The sequence below is a fragment of the Thermobia domestica genome, chromosome 2 (genome assembly GCF_964235325.1).
Source record: "Thermobia domestica chromosome 2, izTheDome1.hap1.1, whole genome shotgun sequence".
Taxonomy (NCBI): domain Eukaryota; kingdom Metazoa; phylum Arthropoda; class Insecta; order Zygentoma; family Lepismatidae; genus Thermobia; species Thermobia domestica.
The window spans coordinates 134,495,303-134,517,258 of record NC_137455.1 but is presented as its reverse complement, the minus strand read 5'-3'; the positions used below and the strand labels follow the sequence as shown (position 1 = coordinate 134,517,258).

Sequence of the window (21,956 nt, the reverse complement as noted above, 5' to 3'; positions counted from 1 at the left end):
TATGTTAGTTTATTAATGAAATATTTCTTTACGAAATATGAACAAAATTGCCTGAGGCGTTAATGGGAAAACCATCTGGGGAAAGCTCACCCTAAGATTAAGCTACTCCTTCGAACGAGTTGTCATATTGTTAGGTAATTAATGATACGTTTATTTATGAAATGTGGTTGAGAAAATTGTGCAAGAAGAACGCATACCATACAGTAAATTACACCATATATATTTTTTCAGAAAAATTATTCATATGTGGTGGAGATTTGTTAATAAAATATATATTTATCAAAAGTAAATAAAATCGTCACAGCTTTTTTTTATTTGAGAAAATTGAATTATTTTAAATTTTAATCCTTCAGTAAATTACCCTTGCTTTTAGGTGTCGAAGGACATAAAATTCGAAAGATATTATGTTATTAAAACGTTATGTCTAGAATTCGGTGCAGATACGTTGAACAGTATGGCCTCTATTTGAGTGCGTGTAAAAGCGTGACAAACCGAGAGACAAATAGATGGACAGACATCGAAAACTCATTTTTTTTCGATATGTAGGAGCCATGTAACTTGAATTTATTGAAATCTGGTATTCGGTTTTTATAACTATCACCACACTTTCTTCTTTCGTCGCGCGAATGTGAAAACGAATAGGCCTACACCGACACGTAATGTGATAATTTGTAATCCCAAAAATTTAATTTGTTATGTTTAATGTGTGGTTACTCTAGGAAAAAAAGCTTATGCATGTTACATCATTTTATTATCAGTTTTTCACGCTACTGTATAGTTCGGTACGATTATAGTTAATATTCATGGCATCTTTTGGAAGCATTCGCGTTCCTCACAAAGAGAGCTGTAAAATTTAGTTTTGTTTAAAGAAAGCACTCTTGATTTTTTTTCACACAGACTTGCATTTGTTGCACTTGTGGATATGAAACAAAAGGAGAGAGAGAGAGAGAGAGAGTCAATACTTTAAAAAGAAACACACACACAGAAACACTAGAACAGTTTTTTTTCTTCATGACAACGAGCTATCGCTATGACTGTGTTCCTCACGCTGTGTGTAAAGCTGCAGGTTGCTCTTGTTTTGTTTTTTCCAGTTCCTGACTCACAGACACTCGCAGTGAGTTGAAGCTGTGTAAAAACGGAGAGGGAACGGTTAAGCATACCATACCATAAACTAAAAACAATCGCTATTAGTAATAAATAGTAAGCTAATTCTGAATAAATACGTCATCAGGAAAACAAATAGTTATTTCATTATTATATTATTTCGTTTCTTATTAACATAAAAATTATACACTTTCTACAATGTTTTGTAAAGAAAAAAAATTGAACAGGACCGGATGGGATTCGATCTGGTGTCAAAACAGTATAAGAATTACTAGTCCGTCACTCTACCCACTTGACCACACAGATTTTCTTTTGTTGTCTATCTTTTTCTTAAGAAATAAATGCTCATGGCTATAGAGCATGTCACTTCCAAACTTAAGACAACGGTTTTTCTCTTTGTTTATATATTTCCTTATAACATCTTGCTTACAGAAGCTAATTTATATTTGGCAGACAATTTACACCCTAGATTTAAGCCAATAAATGCAATATTTTACTCCAATTTCCAGTTCCTTGATTCAGCTCTTCTCCTACTAATCTTGTTATTCCCTCTGCAAACGTGCTGTGCTACTCCAAAAATTCCCTCGAAAACATCATTGCCAGTATACACAAAACCGAACATAATTTTGTTTTTTGCTTGTATTTTTATTATTTTATTATATTTTTTGGAAATGTCTCCTTAGATGGATTGCTTTCTATTATCTCCACGTACTAATAACTGAATTTTACCCATAAACATATGGAAAATGGAATAATTGCGAAAAATTGTGAGTTACAGTATACGCGCAATATTTTTTGCGCATGGGAGTACATGCGGAAACTTGCAGCATGGGGTTGATTTTATCCCCTTGTTCATGATGGATTGCGAAATAATAGGGTTAATTCTGCCAGTGGAAGGAGGGCACATAATAAGTTTAATCAGAATTGGATAAGTATTACGAGAGTTATCGAGCAACATTCGGACGGACAGACACAAAAATTACAATCGAGTCGAATAGTAAAAGCTTCACTAACTTCAATAAATAAACAGCTTTATGATGTTCCTTGCTGTGTCTCCTTGCCCCTTCAGTATTAATTTCAATCCCCTCTAAGAAATCGGATTGAATGCAGGCCTGATGAATAGGATAAATTTGAACAAATTATTTATGGCAGCTCTTATATATGATGGTCCTATTGGCCACCAATTTTGACGGCTTCTTCTAGATGCAGTAATTGGATTTTGCAACACAAGACACAACAAATACTCAACCATCGTAATCTTTTTACCTAATTACGTATCAACCACTACTATGACGTTTATATGAGTAATTTTCCTCGGTTAGTTTTTAGCCCTGAATATCAAATGTTAATCCTAAATTTTGTACAAGCTTATAAGTAATAGTAGTAGTAATTGTAGTAGTAGAAGGTAGTAGTAGAAGGTAGTAGTAATTGTCTCTCGTTTTCAATGATCGCAATTATTATACATATATTTTTTAAGGAAACTAGCTGATCTTGCGCTCTCTACACAGCGCATCATTCACATATCAGCATGAATCTCCTTGTCATTTCTCACAACATCTGTATATGTCCCTTTACAGACATAAGCGAAAGACGTCTTGATAAAAATCGGCAAGGGATCCCAGAAATGGCAGATTTTTTCGTTTATTTTTTCAATATCTCGCACCGTTTACAAAATTGAACCTACTTCCGGTTGGAGTTTCTAATTCATGTGTGATCAGTGTTTTCTTTCTTCTTGCATGCAGTATGTAATAAGCAAATACATTACATACACAATTAATTATAATGCCAGTAATATATGGTGTTCACTGGGCGAAGCACTCCAAACAATAAAGATTCATCTTAGCCTGGACAAATGGATATCCTTCTTTATAATTATAATTTGACCATGAAACAAAAGCCTGAGAGATATACAAGCCCTGTACACAACTATGTTGTGTTGGAATGTATAACTCATAGGATAAGATTTTTTTTTTAAATTTTCAACACTTCCAGTGTACCCCTAAAAAATGTAATAAAGAAATAACAGCCACGTTTCTTTAAAAATATTCGATTAGAACTGGACAGTCTACACAAAATTCGGAATAGAGCAGCGAAAACGGCACGTTTCTAGCACTTGTGGTTTATCGAGATCTCATTGTCGAAAGGATTGGAGACAGACGTATAAATTTTTCTTTGGAGACAAACATATAAACCTAGAATTTTAATATATAGATAGTATCATAACGAAGAGAAGTTAAGAGAAGCAATTGTTTGTAATTAGCTTATGGGTCATTCCATCTCAGATCGACCAATTTTCAAAGGTCTTCCCGGTGACCATAATCGATTTTCATGAAAAGTTGTACATATGCTGAGTAGTATCAAGAGATAAAATACCAAATTTAGAAGCATTCCTGTAAATAAACTCAAAGTTATAATAAGATATGCGCTACAGTGCGTAGGCCCAATATTTCCGAAATGAGCAATGTTGCCCGCGGCACGTTTTCACAGTCTCACAACTTCCTCATTATGAATGGCATCAAACTGAAACTTACAAGATTTACAGAACTGAGCACAAAGTTTGTACTAACAGCATCAGAATGATTTTCCAGCAACAATTCTGGCTGATATATTCATTTCAAACACACTTTTGGACCACCCTGTATATATAACTGCACGTATTGCAGCAGGGGTTCTTCTAATCACTTTCGCAGTAGTTGCAATCGATTTAGAAAGGACAATTACTTATAGAACGATAGACAGACGTTTTTCAACTTCCATTGTTTGGGAATAAACTATTTTTGTCCGCTTTTTCCAAGTTTCCGACCACTGTGCGACGACTTGGTGCATTATGTTTCCGTTCGAGATTTAAATCAATTAGTTATGTTTTACAGATTTATAACTCTCACATACCCTGCAGTAACAAGATGTAATTTATATGACATTTACAATATGATATGGTCTTCATGCAGTGTGCGAATTAGATAACCTATATTGGGGGGGGATAAAATTAGGCCAAAGGACATAGTCTGAAGGTTCAAATTTCAAAATGAAACAATAAATGCCTTACTCCCCATATATATATATATATATATATATATATATATATATATATATATATATATATATATATATATATATATATATATATATATATATATATATGTGTGTGTGTGTGTGTGTGTGTGTGGCATGTGTAATAAATAAGAGATTTATTAATTTAATAAATCTACCGACAATAACTATGCACATATATATTGTGTGACATACACACACCCCACTAAATCTTTCTGAACGTGTTTTAATGTTGTACTCACTCTTGTCCCCGTAGCTCTCTAAGGTTTATTTAGTTAATAATTCGGCTCGAGCGATAGCCATGATCACAAGCATATGTTAATTTTTTCACTCATATTGAAAGCTTCCACTTTGCATTAATACATACAGGTTGCGAAAAGAAACCTACTTCAGTCTTGTGAAAACCACTAAAATTATCAGTTAAACCGGACATTTTTTTCTTTTTAAAGAAAATCTAGATGTTAGCCTATCAAATAAGAAATGGATTGTTGCTGGTCCCGATTTCTCACATCAAGGTCAAATCGAAGGCCAAATATTTAAAATCTCTCAATTCAAATTTCGAGCTTGTGCTTCTACTTCCCGCTAAAGCTGTGCTCATCACGACTTTTTTCTCCAAATATCGATTCCATGATGGGCACGGAAAGTCAACACTTAAAAATTACTTTACTGTTAGGTTGAAGATGAGTTGATTCACTATGGGCTACGTTATTCAAATAAAGTAAAACATTACACTGAAGTTTTTCAGACAACATTAATCGCATGGACAGCAAACTGTACAGCGAAAAGATGGAAAAATGAAGGGTTAACTTTAAAAAAACCCGCTCCAGTTGAAATGCTTATACAGACATGGACAATGACACGGAGAACCAGTCGTATTAACAAATGCTGAAACAAATCTTAAATTATTCGCTTATTCACCTAAAAATCACCTTCATTAATATGTCTGCTCACTAGGAGCATATCCCCCAGCGTGTACGTTAACATATACTCACGAGAGAATACCTATATCTCAGATTTTGAGTACAGTTTCAAAAGTTCATTTCCGTAAACTGTAAAAGCAGTGATTACTATGCTAATTATCACAAATTAAATGCAACTTTTGAGTTGCATACACCTACTAGGGAATGAAGACCATGTACTAACAAAGAGTACACTGGAAAATGAAATAACATGTTATAACAAAAATTAAAATAAGATGATAATCGATACAAATATAGAGGATGAATATGACATATCCGAACTTCGCCAAGTATGGTAGAAGAAGCTATTTGTTTACTTCTTCTTGGCCAACCGTTAAGAACATTTATAAATCTATATGTGGCTTTGTTATACGCAATTAGTACATTCAAATTCACAAACGATGACGAACTGAAGGGTACGAAGGTACAGTTGCAAGTAACAACCGTAGTCATCAGGGGCGTGTAGTGCATATTACCGCTGTTACCGGCGCTAACAGTAAAAATGCGGCAGTTTTTAGTTGTTTTCATATGTCTCTAAATTTCATCATCAACATGGGGAGATGTTTACATATTTTCCTTTTCTTTCTTTCTTTCTTTCTTTTTTTAAAAAAGTTCGGACGGCCTATGCCACATTTACATTGCCAGCAGGGCCGGCGCTAGCAGTTTTGCCGCCCTGGGCGGTACTTTCAAATGCCGCCCCTTTAATCCGCAAACCTTATTTTGACAGAAGACGTTCAGGTATTAAGAAAAAGTAAGATACCATATTTAAAAACATGTATGAAAAGGAAAAGTAAACACAAAATTGAACTACCTCTCTCGAATGCTTATGTAATTTAAACAACTCCATACATGACACAATATTCAGTATGATCGATTTCGCTGTACGTGATATATAGCAGGACATACAGGATTTTTTTAAATGTGCTTTAGTCGGACTTTATATCAAAAGGTGTTTCCAATAGAGCAGCGTTTCCCAACCTTTTTCAACTTGCGGCACACTACGGGTGTAACTTGAATTCTCGCGGCACATTCATAGATTATTATTATTATTATTATTATTATTATTATTTTATTTGCAAATATAAAATACCATGGTAATTTTTTCTGTGATTACTGATCTCCTTCTCACAGAGATGAAAGCTAGATCACTGGTTTTCCACCCATGCTAATTCATTATGCTTATTTTTTATTCTAATTTTAAAATAGAAAACAATTGCAATGAAATATAGGATTCAGATTTCTAAAAATACGCTTTCTTTTTCGAAAACTGTATCCAACCTTTCACTAAGATCGAAGATCACTAAATAACGAACGAACAAACAAATGTCTTGTACTTTTAACTTTGCTGTTTTAACCAAAACCAGTGCATATTATTCCAATCACACAGCTTACGATACGTCGAAGTCAAAACACAGCTGTTGAACAAAGTGTTGTTCTGTCATTCACGTGCGAATGAGTGTTCTACCAACGTTCACTTGACGCGTGCCGTACAAGTGCTTCCATTTCTCGGTGTTAGTATGACTCAATTGAAACGTAATATAGCAGCTAACCATGGAAATGTGTACGAGCCGAAATACTCTCTGCTACACAGTAATAGATGTAGAATAATATATTACAATTACTGTATTTTTTTCCATGGTAGAAATTCATAGTAATGTGAAATACAAATATATATACATTTTTTCCTATGTCCTGCAATTTGGTTGCTATAGAATTAATAGTTTTGTTTCGATTTACTCGCGGCACACTAGCGGTCCATTCGCGGCACACCAGTGTGCCGCGGCACACCGGTTGGGAAACGCTGCAATAGAGTATGGAGCAAAAAGATAATATAGTGAATCAAATATTACGGTAAAAGTAAGTAATTAGCTTAAGACTTATTATGTACTAAAACACAATAGAAATACACAAATTTAACATACTTTAATTGCAAAAACTTTTCTTGTTTTGGTATGAGCAAATTCCTTTATCCCATTCGCGTAGTCCAATGTTTCAGCCAATTAATGTTCCATTGATATCATCACTAGACCACTTAAACGTGTTTGAGATATGGACGAACGTAGATAGGTTTTAATAAGCTTAGAGTAAGTTTCGAAAAATTTCTTTCTCTACTTGCCACGGTTACTGGTAGGGTGAACACAATCATAACTGCAACACTGACATAGGGAGCAAAGTCATATTCCTTAATTGATTTTAGTCTCTTTTGGTGAACTTTTAGGCTTAATTATAGCGGTTAATAGTTTCAGTTCGTCTTTCAAATCACTGGAGTTAATATCTTTTGATTCTTTGCATATTAAAATGCAGGCACTTTTCAGACAAATGTTCAGGTGGCATATCGTTCAGATTACTTATATCGTAAAGGAAATCGAAATATTCGCTGTAATGTTTAAGTTGCTCAAGCCATTCTCTTAAAGCTAACACAATCACGTGTAGAAGTAGTAATGAAAATCGATCTTGTATTTTGTTATGTGGATCTTCAATAGCTTCATCCTCTGCCTCGTACTGAATCTCTCTTTTTCCATATCCGTGGGTCATCCATATCTAATGCTGATGCCAAATCATATCAACTAAGATATATTGAAATTTTGCATCATTTCAGCTCCTTTCAAAGTACTCAGATATATTTTCAAGAAACCCCGACTGCATTCAACACACGAGAATCAATGTTTTGGAGATTTTTGCTTACTATGTTTAGGTGGAGTAAAAAGTCATACCAAATAACGAAAGAGCAAAGGAAAGTAACGTCACGCAGCTGGTTTGCTATACACAGAGCATCATAGGTGACCATTCTATGTATTCTATTATCGTTATTTATTAGAAATAAGGTTTCATAAACCTCTATTTGATATCTAAGTGAAGTCAGAGCATCAACTCGGCTCTCCCAACTTGTGGTGCTGAATGGTTTTAAAGTGAGGCTGCTAATATATTCCTTTAGTATGACCCAAGGTTGAACTGACGCAGAAAAGAAGTCATATTTTTTTTAAGTATACAAAAAAAAAAAGAAAAGAAAAAAAGAAACGGTGGACTGAGATGTTTTGGCTGCATCGTTAACGACAAAGTTTAGTAAAGGAACATAGAAGGATTGGGAATTTGGTTTTGCTTTTCATATTGGAACTATTGTCATATCTTTGGCCCTTCATGTCTTCGATATAAGTTCATTTCTTTTAGCTGTTTAATTATTACTTCTATCAGTTCTAGATCAGTGATGCCTTTTACTGGTACGAAACCAAGAAAGTGTTCGCAAATTTTTACAAGCCATTCTCCATTACTATATGCAATTTGTACAAAACGAACGATCCTTTGCTCTGTACCAGAAATATCTGGTGTACAGTCTAGTGTAATGGTACATTACAGTTTTCCCCGGCCCATTAACAAAATTTTGTTACAATAACAAAATGTTGCTAATTGGGAATACTAACTACTGATGCTTGTTAAGTTAACACACTCATTCATCCCATTCAAACGTTACCAGTCACACTAGGACAGTATATTACGTCTACTTGGGGTATTGTGCAAGTAATTCGCTACGTTTATCTTCTGTACAGTTGAAAATCTTTAAATTCCGAAAATTGTGAGTTCCGATACTTTTTTTTTTTCAGTGGTGTTCACATAGCAATAGAACGGATAGAAGTTCTAACTGAGAAATCGACATACACAACTCGTAAGGCTTCACCCGTCGACTAGCACATCAGATGACATTAGGATGTAGTTTCTCGACTATTACTCCCATTTAATATTACTCTAGGTTCACCGTTACCACGCACTTGCGAAGGGACTGAATTCTGGGGTCGATTTACATTATTGTTACTATTACTATTATTATTATTACCCTGACTATTACCGTTCTCCCTTCTTCCGTACGTCCTGTTAAAATTCCTCCGGGTGTTATCGCCTCTATCCGGGTTCGATTCCATGTTGGTACGGTCATAGGGACGATAACTCCGGCGATTGTTGAACATGGGCCGATTCCTGAATAGTCGCCGGCCATTATTGTTGTTTTCTGAGCCATACCCACTAGGATAACGAGATCCAGCTTGGGTATAACTCAGGAAATCTGTCTGACAACTTGCCGTTACCTTTGTTTTCTTTGGTTTTAAAATCTTGGCCTGTCGGGCGAAGTATCGTTTTGGTGGACCACCAACTTCCTTGCCGCACAAGGCAGCCAGACGTGAGGTGACTTCTCGCACCGTTTGGAACAAGTGGGACGCTATGGCCCGGGACTCATCGGGTGGAAGAGCGTTAACTATAATATCTACCAGTTCGGCCTGAGAGGGATGTTCAGCTATCTGATAATATAGTTCAATGATTTTCCAAGCATAGTCCAAGAGGGACCCATACTTGGAGCGATCATACCGGAGTGATTGTAAGTTTCTCTTTTGGAGCCGCTTGATGTGCTCATTACAATACTCTTCCTTGAAAAGAATCAAAAAATCACTGAACGTCCGGATTTGGTATTTAACAGAGGCAAACCATGCGCCCGAAGCGGCGATCAAACATTTTTCGACTATTTGAAGACGTTCCCCATCAGTAAGTTTGTACATATCGAGTTTTCCTGCGAAGACTGCAACACTAGCATTATAGTGTAAGATGTTGCAGCTCTCAACAAAAACAGTATTTTACTTTCAATTTACTCACTAAGAATTGGAATAAAAAAAAAAAAAATGGACGTCTTTTCGTAGTGGTATTTATTTTGTCCTCCCATGGTTCTTTTAATGTGTTCGGCCATGACGCAGTCAAACTTGTATTGTTTAAATATAAAAACAATTATATATAAATATATATATTGTTGATAAGATATGATAATGAAAAAATTTGTAAATTGGTTAAAAACTCGCTGCTAGAACCTAAAAGTCTCTAGAGGTGCTGTAGGCTAGAACGGCATGTCTCAAGCGGGAGTGTGTCTTTTGAGTACTTGGAGTGGAGCATTAGAATATTGCTGAATAGAAAAAAATATAAAAAAACACTTGACAATCTTATCTGTCCTAGCTGAAAATCTTGTCTACGCCGCTGCAAGGGAAATCTTGAAGAGATACCTGTGGCTAGTAGTTTGATAATTGGAAATGAAGGGGAATGCTCTGAATTTCCTGAGTGAGTATTTTCCTGAATGTGAGTGAAGTAAGTTTAATTACATTCTCAGGGAACTCAATTTTATTTTTCCATGTGGGCCTATTACGACAGCATTATATTTTAATAGTATTCTTTTCTTTTTCAAATTTTGCCGCCCACTAGACGTGCCGCCCTGGGCGGTGGCACGGCTCGACCCCCCCTCGCGCCGGCCCTGATTGCCAGCACCAAATAGGAACTTACTGTTGTTGATACCGTAGATTTCAGAGGTAACGCGAACCCCGATAGCGGTCATTCACTCCAGAAGCACCTTTCAGCGTGCTAGCCAGAAGCCTCCTGCGCGCTCGTATTTGGACGTTCGGAATGACCCTTATGTTACCGTTCGGCTGAGTGGAACAGGAAAAAATAGGAACTTTCCCTGTCAAAACAAAGAGAATCTAGAATATCATCAGCGTTTTTACTCTACTCGCTCTCCACTCGCTATAGGATCGAGCTGGCAGTGTGATCCAACTATACTGTTTCGTTTGCTTCCTAATCCAAGTATGGAAACTTGGCTGTGATTTCCGTATTCGTAAAGTTATTTCATTGTGTTAACAGTTTACAATTTCATAGTAATGATAATTAGAGTGAAGTAAAGATGTTTCCCGGTGCTCCTTCTAATTCGTATATTTATTATTATTTAGGATTTATGCTAATTAAGTTGAAAATATTTTGTTTTTAATTTAGTATAGAATACTTTCGATTCAGCAAATTTCCAGCTCTAGCCTCTAGCCTACTAGTTGAATTAGCACTTTGATGCAGTTTGATGTGTTGAAAAAGAACTGTGCAATCGTCTTCATACCATAGTTTAACTGTCCCAAATTATGTTTGACAGTTTGACTAGTTTTCAATACGGAAAACTTGTTTCTCAAACATACGATGGAGCTTCGGTTATGGTTGGTGAGGTAGGAAGCAGCAGCCTCTTGTTAAACAAAGATATACAGAAGTCTATTTTTTTTTCATTATCATGCCCATAGGCTTAATTTAGTGTTAGAAAAGTCCGTTGACTGTACAAAAGGGTGTAAGTTCTTTTCTAAAATTATATCGTGACTTGCTTCTTTATTCTCGAAGTCTTAAAAAAAATGCTTTGGACTATGTAGTCACATTCCCGTATCCAGGGGGGTTTACGGGGACAGGTCCCCCTAAAATTTTCACGGTAGGCTTGCAAATGAACTATAATATGGTGATGAAGTATGAAAAGGTTGGATCGCCCCCCCCTACATTTTTGGCCTGGTTACCGGCCTGTGTAGTCAACAAAAATATCCCAACAGCCTCAAACACAAGGTGGAACTATATAAGTAGGATAAATGATGTGCTGTATAGCTTTAAAGATGAACTGTTAGGACTCTTTAAATCCATGGCGAAAACATCGACGAATGAGATTCTCAAACTAGAGTTCGTGCAGCAAAATTCTACCAAACCCTTCAAAGTTTTGACTTCAATCTTTTACTTGAACTGTTTTATGTTATAGGATCAAGATAAGAAATCTTCTTGTTCAAGATCTTACAAAAGGAAATTCATGATGTAAGTTTTTGCAGAAAAAAAATAGGTGATTTTGAAGAATATATAAGATTATTGAGAGACGGTTTCGATTACATTTAGTAAAAAATGGAAGAACCTGAAGAGCCACACTTTTCAAAAAGATCAAGGTAAATGAAGTGGCATTTGACTCCCTCCCTAAAAAATCGTTGCCAATGCATTTAGTCTGAAATGATTGATACACTAAAAGAAAAAAGTACTAGATTCTCTGATATTGAAAAACTAGATATATATCAACAACCGGTAACAACTGTGAAAGTGTCACGCCACGCCACTGGTAGTCATAATAATATAGTTCTACTAAACAACGTTGAAAATAGTAGGTAATTAGGTGGTAAGTAGAAATGACCAAAACTGAATAGTTTACATCGATCATTTCGAAATACAGCTAGAAGATTAAATTTACAAGAAACAACAAAAATCAGTGAAATTTGGAGTTATACTAAGCATAGTTTGAGGGGGAAAGCGAGCATCCCCGGTGGGGATACTTCAGCTGACTTCTTTGGGGGGGAACAAAATGTGATTGAGGGGGAAAATCCCCCTCATCCCCCCCGGTAATTCGCACCCTGTCTTCATGTATGCAAGTATAGAACGTCGTACGAGCTACCAGAATTGTGCTATTCCTTTTTTTTTTCGCTTTGAAATGAATATATTAGCCAGAATTGTTGCTGGAAAATCATTCTGCTGCTGTTAGTACAAACTTTGTGCTGAGTTCTGTAAATCCTGTAAATTTCACTTTGATGTCATTCATAATGAGAAAGTTGAGACACTGAAAATGGGCCGCGGGCAACATTGCTCATTTCGACAAATATTTGGCCTACGTACTGTGGTGCATTTCTTGTTATAACTTTGGTTTGATACTACCCAGCTTATGTGTATACCTACAACTTTTCATGAAAATCCATGATGGTCACTGGGAGAGAGTGGACGATCCGAGGTGGAATGACTCTTATCTGAATGAATGTTTTAACGAAGTAATCATTGTTAAAAATTCCATCGGTAAAAACATTTCTTGGTATTTTCAGTCTTGCAATTGTCAAAAATTGTTTTTTTTCTCTTCAATTATGATTAAAAACAAATGAGGAGCCTAGTATCAAGAGCCGCCTTTTTTTTTTTTTTTTTTTTTTTTTTTTTTTTTTTTTACCGAAATTGAGTTACGTATATATTGCTGGTTATATAAGGAATTTCAAGGAAACAGAATTTTGTTTAAAAATCTTAATATTTCATACTAAAAAAATAGTTGAAATATGAGACTTTGTACGCGTTTATATGGAGCTTTACTGCACGTTTTGCGAGATTACTCGAAACTAATCGAAATGGATGTGGCGGATTTTAATACCAGGTGCCTCAAATACGTTCATTTACATGTCTTGTGACTAAACTTAGATGATATGCTAGACTTACAGTGAAAATAGAAAAAAAAAAGCCCTAATAAAGCATTTGGAAATAACAAAAGCTATAAAATAAGTTACAACACAACTACGTTCCTGCAAATCAGTATCGTCCACGGAACATCACATGAGCGTCTACAGAATATGGAACTGTCATCATTAGAACTAAGACAGAGCTGAATTTTTAAAGATGTTGATTTGACATCAATCGACTTTAATCGTATTCCAGTGTTCCTCTTTTTTGGACTTAGTGAATATTCCAACAGTTAACGCTCATATTGAGACATTCAATTATGCCTTTAATGTCTGCGAATCTGAATTAAGGAGTATTTAACAATTCTGTTTAGATTTTTTAACGTATGATACAGTAAAGCACCAATTACTATTGACTTAATTCATTCTTACCTCTAATGTACTCTACTTCTTCTGGTGTAAATACCGGAAGCCGTGATCTGTTTCTTCCTTCATTGTAAGAATTGCGGTCGATTATTTCTCTCATTACCGGAGGGTAATCACCTTCTTCACTGTGGACTGGGTGAGCAAACCAACCAGCCTAGAAAGTCAGGAAATCAATCAGAAAACATCGATTCTAATGTGGCGAAAACGATCATAGAAATTGCCTATTTCTTCCCATTATAATCGTAATTTTGGAAACATGGACACGTGTGGTAAATTGAGAATATGATCGGCAACTCACTTCTCAAACCCATGCCGACAGAAGCTGAACTCGAACGTGTCACTATAAATAACGACGAACAATCCACGGCAACTTGGGACCCCGAAAACTATGGATTCGACATTAATCGCAGTCACTTTGGACTTTTTATTTTTCATTTCCTTTCCCGCAGGGTTGCTAATAAGATTGAATTTGTTAGCATCGAGATTATCACTATTCATCTCAGCTTCCCTGTAAATTACGGATTTGACTGAAAAGCCCTACCGGTCGTTTCCGATTATTTTGACATATCATCCTTCCTATCCCCTAGGGGTGCTATGCTTGTCTTATCTCCTCGACTACACTGTAACTTAAATGTATCTGGACTGAAACCAATCAGCTTAGTAACCCCGAAAACTATGGCCTCGACAATAATATTAGTCGTTTTTAATAATTTTCGCATGCCACTTCTTTCCCTCAAGGTGCTAATGGGGGGTTGAATCTGTACTTTAACGGCATTGAGAATATCACTATTCATCTTAGCTGCCTCCAAAACTATGGATTCCACACTAACATAGGTCGTTCAAGATCATTTTTACATGACATCACCTTCCTACTCTCCTCTAAGGATGCTCGGAGTCCTACCCATAAAGTATTCTTTTTTCAGATTGTAAATAAGTTTGGTTGAAATTGATTCAGGCGCTACGTAGTTGTTGGAACACATATACATGCATATATATATTCATATATAAAAAAATATTTTCTTTTATATTGAGATTCCAGACATCATTTCGAGATTTTATGTTTGTACTAGGAATGCAATGTATATACCCGATTGCAATGAAATGAGCTGAGCGAGCTTAAACTACGTAATCATTCCTGGTCATTATGCAATAATAAATGCCATTTTTAATTGTTGACAAAAAAATCGCGTGAAAACTTTTTCCCCATGTTAAGTCTATGCAAGCGTTTTTCGGTGATTATTCCTCGATGGTACATCGGATTTTTGATTTCGACCTATGTTGTCACTCAGCACGACATACTCTATCAGCGTGCTAAGTTTGGTTGAGATCGGCCAAACGGTCTAGGAGGAGTTCGCGGACAACCAAACGGCTAACCCGAGTATAAGAGCTTCGCTTCGCTCAGCTCAACTAGAATACGAAAGTCAAAGTTCTCAAGAACAGAACTTCAAATTATTAACTCGTAAAATCTTAATTTCGATCATTTGCGTTTAATGAAATAAACTTCAACATCTTTCTAATTAAAATTTCATTAGCATTATTTTTGTAACCGAATCTTACTTACAGAGAACTGCATTGAAGTTTCTGCGGCTTGTTTGTCTTCCTCCGAATCTGTTTTCGGTTCAGACCACACAAATCCCATAGACATTCCAATAAGGCCTGAAAAGCAGTGAATTATTTACATTTTTTCAACTAAGCGAATAGTAAATATATTATTATTATTATTATTATTATTATTATTATTATTATTATTATTATTATTATTCCTCCATTTGTCATCTTTTTAGTATTTAGTTTGTTATATTCTACTTTTCTCCTAGTTGTATTTTTCAATTGAATATCATTTCAGTCAGCTTCAACTTGTGATCTGACAAGATAACCTTAAGCCCTAGCTAGAACCTTTGAATTCCTTTAATATTTCGAAGCCCTTCTTGTATAGAAATATAATCTATTTTATATACTGTATCGCTTGATTTATTGAATACTTTCAGGTTCATCTTCATTTATTCTGCTAGTTAAACATTTCCCTTTTACTAGTGAGTTTTGACAATAAAATTCTATCAATTAGGAATGCGCACGAGTCGAATCGAGTCGAGATTTAAGCCTGTCTCGACTCGTCTCGAGAAAATGTTGTTTCGACTCGTGTCTCGACTCGACAGTTTCTGTCTCGACTAGACTAGAATTCGAGTCGAGACAAAATATACGAATTAAAATATATGCACAGATCAGCCAGGCACGGATAACAAGGGCAACGCGTCTTGGCATGGACGCAAAGATCCTTGGTAGATCGCTGGAGAGAGTTGGCATCACATGTGCACACATAGTCCGTAAATTCCGGGAGGGGGTGATGCGCTCTGAAATATTTACGAGACTTTCAGTGGAGTCGAGATTTTTACGAGGAGTCTCGACTCGAATTTTCGAGTCGAGAAATACGGTTGTGTGTCTCGATTCGAAGTGTATCTTGATTCGAATCTCGACTCGAATTCGAATCGAGTCGAGTCAAGATTCCAGACATTTCTCGACTCGTGCGCATCGCTGCTATAATTCTTTCCCTTCTTTCATTCTTTTGTACTGGTATTACATTACTGGTCTTCTCCCACAACATTAGAATCCTCTGTTATAATTATGTAAGCACTTGTAATGTCTATTCTAATTTTAGGTATTGAATATTATTCACAATTTATTGTTGATTCAACCTAATTCAATAAGTTACTTTATAACTGAATCTGATCCACTAAATTCTTATCTAAATCAATGTTGTTACAAAAAGAGTTAATTTCACATAAAAAAGAGGATATAATCAGCTGCATGTTGAAATAGCAAACTAAAAGCGTTTCAGTGCACTGACCATGCGGTAAGATATTATAATTCCAACCCTACTTCATAAGTATTAATTGCTTATGAAGGATATTTCATCGATTAATTAACACAGGAGGATTAAATTTTGTGCTGTTTAGTTATAGTTAATTTCAAATTTAACATCTTTTTCTAATAACTGGACCATACGACCAGATATCTATAAATTAACGTGAAACTACAACCACATTTAACCGCATTGGGCATCAAACCTGAAATCACATGAATACATTAGCTACTTGTTTGCTCACGAGGTCTCAGCAGTTATCAAGGTTTTCGTCGATTAGCTAATTTGTTATGGAATAATTAATATTTGATAGGCGTAATTCAAGATTAATATTTATATATTCTAAGAACTGAAAAATGTACAGTAAATTGATTTAAAAGACGACTGTTCATGTAAATCAGAGGTTGCTCATAATAATAACAGTAACTGCTCCTGCTTGGTAAGTTCTTGAAGTCTGCGTTATGCACTGAAGTAGCATTTTATCTTACTGTTTATGATTTTGTAAAGAATTTTAATTTGCATAAATGTTCGGTTTTCAATAATGTACAGATCTTGAATGGGAATAGGAAAGACAACCTGTGAAGTTTCCCAAGGCTAAATTATAAATTGTCATAAGAAGTGCTATTTATCGTAATAATTTTACACCTTATTTTTGTCAGTAGTTTGCGCCCCCTTTGCTTGCATTTCATGACCCCACTGAGGCCGCGATGGCTCAGTGTAGAGGTTCATCTCTGGCCACTTTCTTGGAAGACTAAAGATAAAAGCTCAAGGCAGAAGTATCGGAAACTACCATGAAAATTTTGATAAGTACTAAGTGAGATTCGAAATATTTTAACTTGGAAGCAAGTTATAAATCTTCCACAAAGTGATAGCTGTGCAAAATAAAAATACGTACTTAGAACTGCGTCTTTCAATTAGAATCTAATAAAAGCACGTTTCGAAACTTACTTTTTGCTGCAAATGAAAATATCCACCCTTTATGGTAGTTTTCGATGTAGCTAATACAGTCTCGCTATGTATTGTACTTCATTTATATACCTCGGTAATTGTTCCAGAATTTTCTTCAATTAAATTGTAATTCTTCTCCATTCCAGGAATCATCAAATGAAATCGACGTTCCCATTCCAGTATTTCATCATTTTGCCGAGGTATTCGGGGAAGAATCCCTGCTATACAATTTTCTGAGAGGGACAATCCTCTCCTGGACAATTTCTGGGGGGACTGTCCCCCTTATCTCCCGGCGGGCACGCTCGTGGTGAGACGTAAAACTGAAAGATATCATTTCACTTCATTTCACGCCCCCAGATTGAGAAGCAATGATGTAAACAATTGATGCGAATCAATATCCATTCGTCGTTAACATCAAACTATAAGAAGGTTTACAAACAGGAAAAACCATTTCCCTTGTACAGATACAAGGGATTTTGTACTAATGTTTTGATTGGATGTACCAGTATTTGCCATCCTTTAAAGACGGGAATTTTCATGGTAATCCCCAAGCCCTTATGAGTACGAGTCATAATATATATCTAAATATCAATGATATGGTACATTAATACGATATGGTGTCCTCCTTTTCGCTTTTGCTATGGAAGACTTCGGTTCGATGTACTGTAAGTTGAGATGCATGTGTCTCGTCTCCAGTATAGCCTACCCTCATACTGCAAGGATACACTCAAGTTTGAACAGGCAAAATTGAACTTACTGGGATTGTCGAACTAATAAGATATTTGCTATCGAGCTTATAAGATATTTGCTAAGGATCGCAAAATCTGTCTGTTGCGGGTTCGAATCCCGCTTAGGACCTGCGTGTTTGTATTATCCCTTACTATCCTTTTCGTTAATACAATTCAGCAACAAGAGCAGAACCTTGGGAGTAAACCCTAAATATGTAGAAATAGATAAAATTGAATATAGGAACAATAGTCTATGAACTCAACACATAGATATACGATATTGGCTGTAATAAAGTGTTAATCACAATAAAACATTAAAACGATGTCCAGATGGGGTATAAAGTTCATGTTGTTTAAGGAAACTAATGCGTTTCTTAGTGTTAACGTAGTGTGACGTCAGAAAGGTCCGGACAAAGGGGCAAATACAGAAAGGCCCGAGTCAATATTGTCCCAAGTCAAAAGTAACCTACGACTCAAAAGCCCGAGTCAAAAGGGCCCCACGGTAAAAAGGTCAGCGTCAAAAGGGGCCCGTAACAAAAGAGTCCGAGTTAAAACGGCCCCACGTCAGAGTACCCCGTTCAAAAGTGCCCAGGTGAAGACGACCCCACGTCAAAAAAGCCTGAGATCAAAGTATAAAAATGCTAATTGATATTAAAATATTCCTTGGAGAACACGTGTTTTTTCTTTGTTGTTGTTGTTGTGTGGATCTGTATACAGACTAGTCAAAAGTATTGGGACAGGTCAATAATAATGAAACGCGATGACGGAGGAAAAGCAAATGTTGCAAATGGGTATTGGTGCGAAAACTGCGTTAAATGGATGTGTGGCTCTCATGGCAGCCATCTTAGATTCCACCATATTGAATATCACACAATATTTTTAAATAGAACGGGTTATATATGACACATCAATTTTTGTTAGAAAGTTTCCAGAAATGATAATCTGAACACGCTTTTGACCTATCACCATTCCTTTACGAAATAATGTGTGCTATGTTAGACATTTGCACTAGTAGAAAAGGTATCGGGACACACTAGTAATAACGAGATGCACGGACGGAGGAAAAACAAATGTTGGAAGTGGGTATTAGTGCAAAAACTGCATTGAGTGGGAATATGCACATCATGGTAGCCATCTTGGATTCGGTCATATTTGATATTATATAATATTTTTTAAATGGAAAGTACATGCATAGATGCGATTTAAGTAAGAAACTTTCCAAAAACAAGAATCTGAACTCGTTTATGACTTCACGTCATTCCTTTACGAGATAGGATATGCTACATTTGACATTAAAAGATTAGAATTATCTGAAAGAAGGTTCACTACATTCTGTAGTTAACTGTACATTTCAAATTACAGAGAGCACGAACAAGAAAACGTGGCATTTACTTACAGAATGCATCGATTGTTTAACAATAGGACAACCAATCATAAAGATTGGAAAATGCAAGTCTAGCATATCCGGAGGAAGTTCTCTTGATTCGTTGGCAATGGAATGTCGTAAGTCATTCAGGGTGTGCGGTTTGGTGTCATACACCTTGCTCTTAATGCACACCTGTAGAAAGTAATCCATGGATGATAGATCGGGAAATCTTGCAAGCCATTCGATCACACGCGATTAAAATTCTGTGCAGAGACCTGGATGGCAGGGAGAATCTGTTCACGAAGCATTGTCAAATATTTCTCACCTATCAGCTTGTCGTCAATAAATGAGGGTCAATTATGATTCTCATCATTCGTACCCAAACATTCAGTTTCTGTGAATACTGGTTATCAAGTTCCAAGTTCCATCATTCAGTGGGTTTTCGTGACTCCAATAGTGACACTTATGATGGTTTACCTAAATATTGCTTCCGAGAATGCAATGCCGAGAATTAGAGAATGCAATGTCATTTACGTTAATGTTACTGTTAATATTTCGCATCATTACTTCGCAAAATTCAATATGGTGATCAAATTCAGTATAAGCTTTTTATACTTGATCTCAGGCATTATTTTGACATGGAGTCGCTTTTACTCGAGCCCTTCTGACGTAGGACCCTTTTGACTCAGACCCTTTTGCCGTGAGGCCCTTCTGACGCTGACTTTTTTCTCGCAGGGTCCTTTTGGTGCGGGGTCATTTTGACTTTGGCCTTTCAGTACTCGCCCTTTTGCCCAGGCCCTTCAGATATGAAATCAACCTGGACGTACTCTGTTGAGGCTGTTTCACTGAAATCGATTCATATATTGCTAAAGTTACAGTTAAAAAAACTGTAGAAAAGTTAATTATACAAATAAAGCCAAATCTTGTTAAATGAGCTTTGTACTGTGTTTGTCGGTTTGATAAACATTTTCCATTTTTGAAAATCATAAATTTTAGTGATTACTGAATCAAAGATCTCTGTTATGTACAAAAGTAATAAACTAGTCAGAACTATTGTCTCCAATGTTAAGTATTTTGAACATGCTACTACATTGTAACCATGTTGAATTTTTTTTCATTTTATATAGATACTTGGTTTGTCTTTTTCGATTAGCTTTCACGATATATACGATGGACTGGAAATTTTAGTTTATGTACTATACTTTAAAGTTAAATGCAATGTGATATAAGAGATAAGAATATGAGCTTCCATTCCCATATTAAAGAATCCCCCTGAACAAATAATTGTAATCGAAAAAAGTTCAATTTTAAAAGTAAGAATGCATAAGCATGTGTGAAGTGGAAAAAAGTATAAAAGTACGAGTAGCTTAGTTATGATGTACCATGCATACACCGTTCATGTAATTTTATTTAATCATAATATTGAGAGTAACTATAGTATATAATCCACTTGTCTCAACATTGTCTCAGTACCTTGCTGACTTTCTCTGAACACTCTGTCGTATAGATGATACACACGTGCGTGTGATTTAATGATATTATGGCCCACAAGGTATTCTCCAATGCCATGAGCATTTATCCCTGGTGCTCCCTCAGTACCTCCATATGCGTCAACGGAAAACAGGGTCGGTTCATTGACTGTAGTCCACAGTTTGACCTTTAAAAATTATATGCAACATATGTTAGTGTTAATAATAATAGTATCAATAATAATAATAATAATAATAATAATAATAATAATAATAATAATAATAATAATAATAGACTCAGCTTCGATTCCTAGTGGCAGATCATGTGGTTTGCTAGTGAATGACGCCAACTTTTTAAGGACAGTTTACAAGAAACACAAAATACAGTTAAACGAATAAAGCTTCTTGATTTAGTAATTGAGAGGTCCCAGATTTCATATCATCTTATTGAGAATTTTTGTTGCTTTTTTCACAGAGTTTATGATAAACAGAAAGTACTTGGCTTCACTGACAAGCTAATCTAAAATAGTCAAAATATATGATGAAATTGTGTTTAATTATTCATATTTGTCTGAAAACTCTCCTTTGATGTAATTGCGTAAAGGCATCAGTAAAACTATTCAAATTTAAGGGGTTCCATACAAAATAAGATATGAGTAGTTACTGAAAAAAAGGTTATAAATCTAAGCTTTTCCGTAACATTAGTAGAAAAACTTCCTCATGATTCTAAAATAAATTTTGTGGCTTCACTATAGCATCTTTACTGCTTCAATTCAAGTTGGACGTAAAATAATATACAATATGAATATGTACTCACTCTATCACCAAATTCCGTGAAGGCTACTTTCGCAAAATCTTCAAAATAATCAACAATAATATCATTAGCCCATCCTCCAAGATCTTGAAGCGATTGAGGCAAATCCCAATGAAACAACGTAATCTAGAAACAAATTCAGGGAATTAAATTTTAATCTATTATTGTCAATGCTGAATTTATCATGTACGTAGCTCATAAAAGGGTCTACATAGAATTGTTTTC

At 35.6% G+C, this 21,956-nt stretch overlaps 1 pseudogene across 1 annotated transcript in view; it reads right to left on the bottom strand.

The window, feature by feature from the left end:
• Positions 1 to 21,956, bottom strand: part of LOC145679184 (myrosinase 1-like) — a 99,310-nt pseudogene that overhangs the window by 35,349 nt on the left and 42,005 nt on the right. Inside the window, exons 4-7 of the transcript XR_014130489.1 lie at positions 21,735 to 21,857; positions 20,922 to 21,105; positions 15,108 to 15,202; positions 13,553 to 13,700 (exon numbers count right to left, since the gene is read on the bottom strand). The product of XR_014130489.1 is annotated as a myrosinase 1-like (transcript). The remainder of the gene's footprint in view (positions 1 to 13,552; positions 13,701 to 15,107; positions 15,203 to 20,921; positions 21,106 to 21,734; positions 21,858 to 21,956) is intronic.